The following is a 9,941-nucleotide window of genomic DNA, read 5'->3' on the forward strand; positions in this document are numbered from 1 at the left end:
AGGTAAGAGACCTGGAGACTGAATTCTTCTTTTACTTTAAGATGATTCAAAGATTGTCATAGAGGTAAAAATGTTTCCTTAATTATTAGTAATAATTCAGCACAGCGCCAGAATGACAAAATAAGTCAATCAACCTCCGTAAAGGAATCATTAGCACAATTTCTACAGATTTGTTAATCTTAAATCATTTTTTTAACTGACTTTTCATATCTCTTTCCTTGGAAGCCACTTTGACAAACTGGTTTAAACTGGGCAGCTTTAAATAACCATAGAAAACAGTTTGCTGCACGTTTGGTCCATGTAAAGCTGGATGAAACCATTACTGCAGGTGTACACAAACTGAAAAGATCTATTGTATCGTTTGCAATATTTTAAAGGATTATGAGGCCTTACTGAACTTTTCAACTGTTAAAAATTGTTCAAGACATTTAACATTTTCTTCCCACAGTAGTTCACAATGTCCTTACTTGCTCTATAGAACTTTAGACTCATTTGCAGTTTTCAAACATATTCACCCGAGTTTAGCAGGTTTTAATCTCCAAAAGGCAAAACTATGTAACTCCTCAGCAGAAAAAAAACCCCCAGAAAGATCCCTTGAAGGCAGCAATGACGCAAAAACTGCAGAAAAAGCACCCAAGTTGTAAAGCTGTAGTCGAGCTTATCTAATAGGCATCACCACAACAGATATCAATAACATTATTTCAAAAAGAAAACGTGAATCAACAACCTGACTATCCGACCTGTATCATCTCACACGTAAAGATAGACAAAGACGCAGCCCAGCCTACACCAGCAGAATGAAAAAGCTTGTCTGACGAACGACCTCATGAAATAAACATTCTGCACTTAGTTTACAGACAAGCTACTCATTGCAACGCCGTTTAGTTTGAAGGAAAGAACATTTTATTTCCTATGTGGTTCCTTACCTTGTTGATGTTCTGAAGTTCCTCGCAGTAGGACATCATTCTCTGGTCGGATAAATCCACCTGTCCGCTCCCACGTCGGAAAACCTCGGTGACGTTTTAACGTCTTGTCTTGTGGTGTCACTTGAAGTTTTACAAATCCAGTTTGGGTTTGGTAAAATTCTCCACAATAGTCTACATATCCACACTCTCCTTCTTTTCGTCTTACTGGGCGTCTTTTCCCTGAATACGTCCCACAGCCCGCGAAAAAGTTAGCTAGCACTCCATTTCAGTTAAGCCGCGGTGTGACCTCTGCGTGAACTCTCAACCTTTTTAACCGAACAAAAATAAAGCACCGAAAAACTTCAGGAAAATATTTGAACGGTTATGTCAAAGTAAAGAGCACTGGTTAGTATTTCTTAAACTGTCTGTAAGTCGTGCTCCAGATTTGGGGGGGACTGAAGTCGTCATCATCACACCTGGGATTCTTCCTCGCTCAGGCCGTTGAGGTTGCTTTAAAAATGCCTGACAGAAATGTTTTGAAAAATGAACTAGAGGAACGAGAATGAGTTTCATTGCTCAGTATTTTTTTTAATTTTGAGTTTTCAATTGGGTTATCAGATTATTTTGTCATTATTTATTAAAACATGAGGACAAATTTAAGTGTTTTACATCCCATCTCCTTAAAGCTAGTGGCCTTGGTTCTATTCATGCAGCCCCTCTACCTCATCATTTCCTGCTCTCAGCTTTCAGCCTACATGACCTATTCAATAAAGCCCCCTTAAATATATTGATACATACTTTTTTTTAAAGGGACTGTAAGGAGTTTGAAAATGATCTTGAAAAAAATCTCCCTTTCAGATATATGCCTTATTGTAATCCACACTTCAAAGTGAGATTATCGGTGCCATTGTTACAGATTACAGTTTATTTTAAATTGCTACTCCTTAGCTTCCCAATCGGGTTGAGTAGCACTGGACTGATTTTTGGGATGTCTAGGTCTCTATGACTACACCACACTGGTTGAAAAAGTAAAAAGTTTAATAGTAAGAAGAGATATCTCTGTGTTAGCAACCCAAGTCATGGTGTTCCTTTGTTTTGTTTTGAGATATCTGGAAATCTGGAAATTATGGTTTCTAAATTTCAGTAAATTACATTATTGCTGAACAGGTATCTTCATTTGGCACTGGACCCTGTTTAAAACAGTAGGCTACTAGGAGAGTAAATGAAGGTGGAAATCTAACTACTATCTAACTATTTCAAAGAAGCTGTATTAATAAAGCAAGAAATGAGGGAACCACTTCATGAGTAAGACAGACAGTTAGTGAGTTGGTGTAAGAGTTAACAACCGTGTGACTGAGGGAGCAAGTGAGGGAGAGTGAACATCTGCAGAGCTACCTATCAGGGATGGGGGGAGAGGATAGTTAGGTGTCACGACTATATGTCAATGAGCCCTAATTGAGCACTTCTCCTTCATTCTCCCCTTGCCACTGACACAACGCCCCAGGGCCTATTGGGAGAAGGTTGGATTCTCGTCACGAAGAAAACGAGAGAGATGGATGATAAGGGGAGCAGAGGACTGTGCTCAAAGGTTCTTCTGCCCACAGTAATAAGACTTGGGGCTGATGTTTGTTCTACTTTTGACGAAATGAACTTGCCAACTCAGCTTTCTTTTAAGCACTTCAAATGATCATAGCCTAAGGGCAAGAGTGGATGACTTGCGGACGTAAAACTGCTTGATCAAATACATAACAGGCTATGAAATCCAGGACACACCAGTGATAGAATGCAACTCTGGAGTAAGATTTAACCTTGTATTTTAGTAGTTTTGGTCCAGGCAGAAATAGACCACAGGTTGGATCCCCACATGTAGCAAAGGGATTTCAAAACTGTAAACCAAATCTGACCTCAAAGTGCTTCCATCATTCTGGGATGAGTTATACCAATGTGTGACCTTGCATGACTTCAAAATCTTAACTTGACATATGTATTTACCAGAAGCACCCTCTAATAACTGAAGTCATTTCTCCAGTTGTGGTTCGTGTCTTTTCCTTTTCCTGTTTCAAGTGGGCATTTTCTTGTTGTTATGACAGATAAGGTTAAATGTCCATGTCCAAATATTTCTGTTATTGTAGCTCAGTACTGGTCAGACCTCCATTGAAGATAAAAACAGCCTTTGAGACCAGTAATGAGGCATGACTCGTGCAAGGTCACTAGAATAGACTTTATTTGGATTTCCCCACTCAAAGCCTTGCAAGCACTGACAATGCAGAATGACAAAGCTGTCCAAAGACATAACTAAGTTAACTCTGAGCTCATTTAACTGTTGAGATGCTGAAATAAACCACCTTAAAAATTAAGGGGGGAGATAGAATTTAAAACTGCTGCACAACAATGTCATTTTAGTTTTTGGTGACTCCTGTGGATGTCGTGGCATGTTTTTCACAATCTTACAAATCTCTATTTTTTTCTACACAGAGTACTTCAGGTATACATGCTGCAGATGTAGATTTTCTGCATGGGATATTCTAGTTTGCAGATAGAAAAAAACGGACCATGGACATACAAGCAGACTTAAGTATGTGCAGAAAAAGAATAGTCAGGTTGCAGGTTGCTGCTGGGTGGAGTTCAGCTGCACCTGCTGCAGCAGACGTGGTCAGTCTCCCAGGTGCAGGGTAGTTAGGATCCAGTCTTTAACCCCATTACTTCATGTTTACCCTTTGTCAATGACTTAATAAAACCTTTTGAAAATGGTTAAGTCTGTGTGTTTACATATTTTGTCTGGCCTTCAAAGCCAGGTTGTGACAAAAGCAAAATCAGGCATGATTCAAATTTCTTGACAGACACCCAGTTCATTTCTTCAGATGACAACTTGTCTCCATCAAGAGATATTTTGAAAGAAGTGATGTGAACAAACCATTTCATATTTAAAAAAAAAAAAAACAAAAAAAACCATTCTTCTCATATGGTACACAAATCCTTTTCACACTATGTTTAAAAAGCCTGTCATTAGTTGCATTTCCCAACCATCAGAAACAAATAACTTGACCCCCCTTAAAACAACAAACAAAACATTTTTAAAACTGACAAGAATAACATTTTTTCTGTTATAAATCTTTACCCTGATGCTTAAATATATTAGACATAAATGCAGCAGGATGCAAGTCATTAACATGACCCCTGGACACTTGATGTTCTGAGTACCAAATTCTGAGGTTCCAGTGATATATTTCATTAAAAGAGCCCTCAGAACTTCACAATCAGAAAATCTGTGCAAGGATATGATTGTGGATGTGTCTTCTGCTGCTACAAACCCACTACAAACATCATTATCAACAACTACAACCTAATATTCTAATTCAGGACATATTGAGAAATCAGTGTTCTGTTGAATGGCTCAGATTTTATATATATATATATATATATATATATATATATATATATATATATATATATATATATATATATATATATATATATATATATATATATATATATACTGCACTGTTTCACAAGGTCTGAGGTTGTGGAGCTTTTACAAAAGAGTCACAGTGAGTTTTCTGAATGATTTATTTGACCAATTTAATTTCAGATCCAAAAAACTTTCATACATTTCCGTCATTTTTCACCTATGGCATAAAAGCTTTACAACAAAAACAGTGAATATATCAGAAAACAGATTTTGTCGGAACATTTGTGCAATGAGAAGCAGGTGGAGTGCAGAGTAAGGTTGAGAGGTGTACACACACACACACACACACACACACACACACACACACACACACACACACACACACACACACACACACACACACACACACACACACACACACACACACACACACACACACACACACACACACACCAAAACTGCTTTGTTCCCCCGGGTAGACCATGGAGCCGTCAAAACCACTCTGATTCTGAATTAGCTCTGATTGGCTGTCATTGCAGTGTGTCCCACACAGCTGAGACCACTCAAAACCACACATACACATTTACACACAAACACAAACACACTTTTATGGTCTGGGCATCATGTTTCACTAAACTGCTGAGTTCTCTCGGCTGTAACTGGGGCTTTTTTAAGAGCTGTGGTTGGGTATAAATGTGCATGTGTGTGTCTGAATGTGTGTGTTCACATCTGTCTGAGACTGCACTAAATGCATGTGTGCAGTGTATTTAAAATTTTCAGACTGCGGGGGTTCATGTCCTGCCTGTTTTAAGCTTTGGATATTCTCTGTGTATCTACATCAAGCCAAAAATACCTGACATTCAATACCCACATTTGGATGCTACAGAAATTTTCAAAAACACATCACAGATGTATACAAACGCTGTCAAATAGCCCTGGATGTTCTCTTTTGAGCATATCATGTTATTTCTGGCACCCTCTTAACGCTGATGTTTGACTGAAAAGACTGGAGCACCATTTACAATAATTTCTGCAGCAAATGGGTGATTCATGTAAAAAAAAAAAAAAACTAAGTATGAGGTCATCCTAGTATTTTTAGAAATGGGCAGTATCTGCATGTATTTAATGAGCTAAGTTCTGACACTAGTGCTGATTCATTAAGTCAGGCTGAAGAAACTCAACAACAAAAAATGAGGGAAGCCGTGAAATTCATACAATAACTCTTGGCCCAATAACCGGACTCAGAGTGAAGGAAGGCAGTTGTTTTAACATTCCAGTAACCTATTTAATTAAGAAATTACACACATTTTGTCTAAATACCTCTTTTAAACCACAAGTATGCATACTAAGTAAAACCTTGGTCCAAAACAAGCAGACCTGTCCGCCTCCAAAGGGATCCCACAGTGCCAGAAAAGACTTGTGCGGCTAAATCAGCAGGGGTTTACCAAGCCCTGCTGGCTCAGTTTGGGTTGGATATCCCTTCCAACGAGCCTGCGTCTCTGGTTACAAATGTGTCTCTGTACGCATCGTTCTGTCCTGAAACTTGAGTTGGTGGGAGCAGCAAAAATAAGCAAAAGGAAAAGCTGGCGGAGGTGTAAAAGAGAAAGAGATTTCTATTAGCAATTTCAAAGCAGAGCTGGAATCCATCGACAGAGGCCTCAAACTCGTGTTACCCCTCTAACAACAGCATATCAAACCAATGTGTGGGATTAAGAACAGAAAGCAAAACTTTTTCCTGTCATGTGTAGTCAGACATAAGACAGTAATGTTAATGGGATACATGTTTATTTGTTGATGTGTGTGTGTTTGATGGACACACAGAACCTACACAAAAATGCAAGCCTCTGTAAGGTCAGAGAAAGACTTGTCTTCTTGTGTCACAGTTCACATTAGCATACTTAATCTGTGATACATGAGCACCCCCTTGTGGTCACATTCAAATCTGCACTCCTGATATCTCATGGCACAAACACTGGCACCCTAAAATAGAAGCTGCTAAAACAGATTGCTTCAAAAGCCACATATATGTGTACATTTCTACTTTGGGTCTGCTTTATTTCTTATACATCTGAATTAGCACATGGCTTTCCACACTTACTTTTAATGCACTGATTAATTCTCCAGCTCACATTAACATTAAATGTTTCACCCTTACATCTCAAACCAGCCTATCATTATCAGGTCTTTTGGGCCACTAATGAAATATCTGCACATGGAAAAGTTATTGAGGAGTCACTGTTTGTTCAGCTTTCATGTTTGCTATCAGGACACTTTCAGACAGGATTATGATTTAAGCAAACATTTAAGGTCTTGGTTGGCACTCCAGGGTATTTTTTCAGTCCTGAGAACCCAAGTTTAGCTGAGTGCCAACACCAACATATTAACCATGAATATCACATGGCTGTTTCAGTAAGGAAAACAAAACGGGAATCCCCATGGTGAGCATGATGAACCATAGAAAATGGTTTTAACAGGCGAGAGGGTCACAAAGTAACATCTCCATCAAAGTCCTGGGAAAATGTTTTGGAATGTGGGAACATTTAGTTACGACCCGGCCTCCCACAGCAGTGTCAGGAGTTATACATAGAGCCGTAGCTTATGTTACTATAATTAACTGTTGTGGAGATGTTGCAACATGGGAATACATTGAACAACTGTGCGAACCATAATTAGAAAAGGAAACAATGTCTGATAACAACATGACAGGAATGATCTTTAGAAAATGCAAAGACAGGAGTGCAGCCTGGATTCAAAGGAGTTTTAGTTGGCAACGTTCTTTGGATCAGGATGAATGTAGTCAGACATCAAAGAAAATCTCCAAGTCACTTTCTCTTAAAAAGTAAAGATGACAATTAAAATAGTCATGCAAACCTTATTACACATTCCTACATCACTGAAAGTCAAATATATGTCAGAGAATCAGTCAGATCTAGGAGTAGGCCCTTAAAACAACAATGCACAGTGTATTATGGTTCATAGAGTTAACAGAGTAGGAATGCGCCGTCCAAATGGATACCACATTGGAAATGAGGTGGGCTCTGAGTCTCCACATAGGATGCCCATCAGACATGTGAGCTGAATTGTGCCTCTGATTGGGCAAACTTGTAATCTTAATATCTTCAAAACTGCTGAGTTAGAAAAAATTCCACCCCCCATACAATGTGCCAATAAGGAAAATAATGATTCAGGATGGAGACATTTAAGTACCAGACTGTAACATCTTTATTTCTGCTGTGAAATGGCTTTTTTTTTTTTTTTTTGGCTTGGTGTGTGTGTGTGTGACTTCTTTTACGTCTAGAGCTGTCACTCGCAAAACTGCAGATTATTTGTATCATTTCATAATTTTAGATCAGATGTTGCCACTTGGTTGTTACCTATACCTGTTTGTCCCAGAAATACTAACCAGGTAAAAAAAGAAAAAAAAAAAGTTTCTTGTATTTATTTATTTATTTATAATTATTATTATTATTATTATTATTATTATTATTATTATTATTATTATTATTATTATTATTATTATTATTATTGTTATTATTGTTATTATATTAATGCAGCACACCAGTGAAGTTGTTCTCAGATACTGTTGTAGGCTACCATTTATGGCTGGTGATATTGCTTGCTTTGATATTGATAATCGTATGAATGTTATAGAATTTCACATGCTGATTTTGACACGAATCGTTTTATTCGATTATAAGTCACTGGGTGTTTTAAGGTATTTTGTGGTCAAGACGTCCTGTCCCACTTGGTCTCCTCTATGCTGAATTTATGCATCACAGCTCAGGTGTCCGGCAAAAATAGAACAGCTGTATTTCCTGCTACCTGCTGGACCAGCCACGCAGCTGGGGCAGATCCAGTTAAAGTTTACACACTGACTTTAATGGAAACCTTACAGAATGACGTCACAAGCTACTCTCAGCCTTAGGACGCTTTGTGGATCTGTCCTCCTTTCTTTGTTCAAGACAACATTTTACAGAAGGTAAAGCAATGGTTGAACTTATATAACTATTTTGGTTTTGGCTTATGTCATACAAGTGTAAGAGGGTTTAAACGTCTGTACCTGTGCACCAGTTTCTCTTTGAATCTGTTGCCCACAAGTGAGATGTAAATGAGGACAGCCATAGGTGGCTATCCCATCTCTCTGAATGATATCTCATTTGTTGAAGACCAGTCAGACAATTACTGAAAAAGCTGTTTTTTCTTGGCTGTTGTTCAGTGAGGCAGAAATCACCTGGAAACTTTATGCAGTCTCTGGGATTAAAAAGACAGTCAGCAGCAGTCAGCTCACACAGGCGACACCAGACTGCTTTGGTTTTAGCAAACACTTTTACCAAAAAGGCAGCCCTTCCTAAGTAGAACAAGGCTTTCATTTAAGAGGATCTTTTTAGAGCTATGTTTACCCAAGGTACCAATTTAAGAATGAACAACCAGTGTTTTTCATGTCAACTTACAACACTTGCAGTTAAAATGACAGGTTGGTTCTACAAAACATCAAATTCACACTTAAAAACACTGAGTTCAAGGAATGTATGTATGAAACATGTAAATTAGATGGGATGTGGTTGTGTATGTTAAAGTCACATTGTGTACTTCTGGGGATTTAAAGGTTTCTCTTCTGCAGCTGTCAACCTAGACACTCTGGGAAAAGCCTCAGTGAGGCTACACACCACTAGAGGTCACTGTTTGTCAGGTTTGACACAATTTGCTACTGAGTAATGTCATGACTTCATAACAAATTAGAAACAGCTTGATTCTTTGGGCCTTTAGCTGTAGATCTAAAGTATAGATGACTGTATCAATTTATCTGACAAAATAAATCTGACCTGTTCTCAAGGACACTTACAGACTGAAATGTTTATGCCCACTACCTTAGCAGTAGATGATTTCTAAAAATGAAAACAAACACACAAACAAACAAATCGTGATTTCAACTCTAAATGTTCTTTGACTTATTTAATCAGCATGCCTCAATCAATAAGTCTTCAGTTTTTGATTTGTTTATTTTGACCCTTCTGAGCATCATGTGGCCTGTCACATGAAGGAATGGTCATGTTTTGGTGGGGTCAGGCTACATGAGGCTCTTATAAATTATGAAGTCATTACCCTCACAGAAAGAAGTCAGCATTGCCCCAAATTAAAAATAAGGACAAAGCACAAAGCCAAAGCATGTATAATTTTCTAGAATACTTTCAAATGCATTCAAAGCAAAGTGCTTCCAAACAACCCAGTGTTACACAAACAGCGTGGGTGTATGAAGAATCTCACTCTCAAATAGTCAACTCTATGTGCATGTTCTCAATAACACTTTTAAATTCAGGGTCATTTTGTGGAACAATAAATTGCACTAAAGCATTGTTCAGTACCTACTCTGCACAAGCCATGATGAGGGAGCTGAGATCTCATTGTGTAGCATTTGGAGCTATACAGAGGATCACTTAAGGGACCGTATCTTGATTATGTGTGTGGTTCCCCACAATTTTTGGATGTGAATGCTTTGTTTACATCTTGTTCACACAGCTTCCCAGCGTTCCCCCTTGCTCATTCCATAGCCATGGGAAGTTCAGCTCTTTTCGAAGAGTTGGTTCATTTAGCTCGGCTCCCACAAAAAAGAGCCAAATCTTTTGGCT

At 38.3% G+C, this 9,941-nt stretch overlaps 1 long non-coding RNA gene across 2 annotated transcripts in view; it reads right to left on the reverse strand.

Annotated features, from left to right (window-relative positions):
* Positions 1–1,398, reverse strand: part of LOC141807868 (uncharacterized) — a 160,711-nt gene extending 159,313 nt beyond the window's left edge. For both annotated transcript variants that reach the window (XR_012599870.1, XR_012599869.1), the window contains exon 1: positions 927–1,398. This is a non-coding gene — a long non-coding RNA (uncharacterized LOC141807868). The remainder of the gene's footprint in view (positions 1–926) is intronic.
* Positions 1,399–9,941: the final 8,543 nt, after the last annotated feature.

This window comes from Halichoeres trimaculatus, unplaced genomic scaffold (genome assembly GCF_033239565.1).
Source record: "Halichoeres trimaculatus isolate MK-OKI-2021-1 unplaced genomic scaffold, fHalTri1.1 fHalTri1_scaffold_18, whole genome shotgun sequence".
Taxonomy (NCBI): Eukaryota; Metazoa; Chordata; class Actinopteri; order Labriformes; family Labridae; genus Halichoeres; species Halichoeres trimaculatus.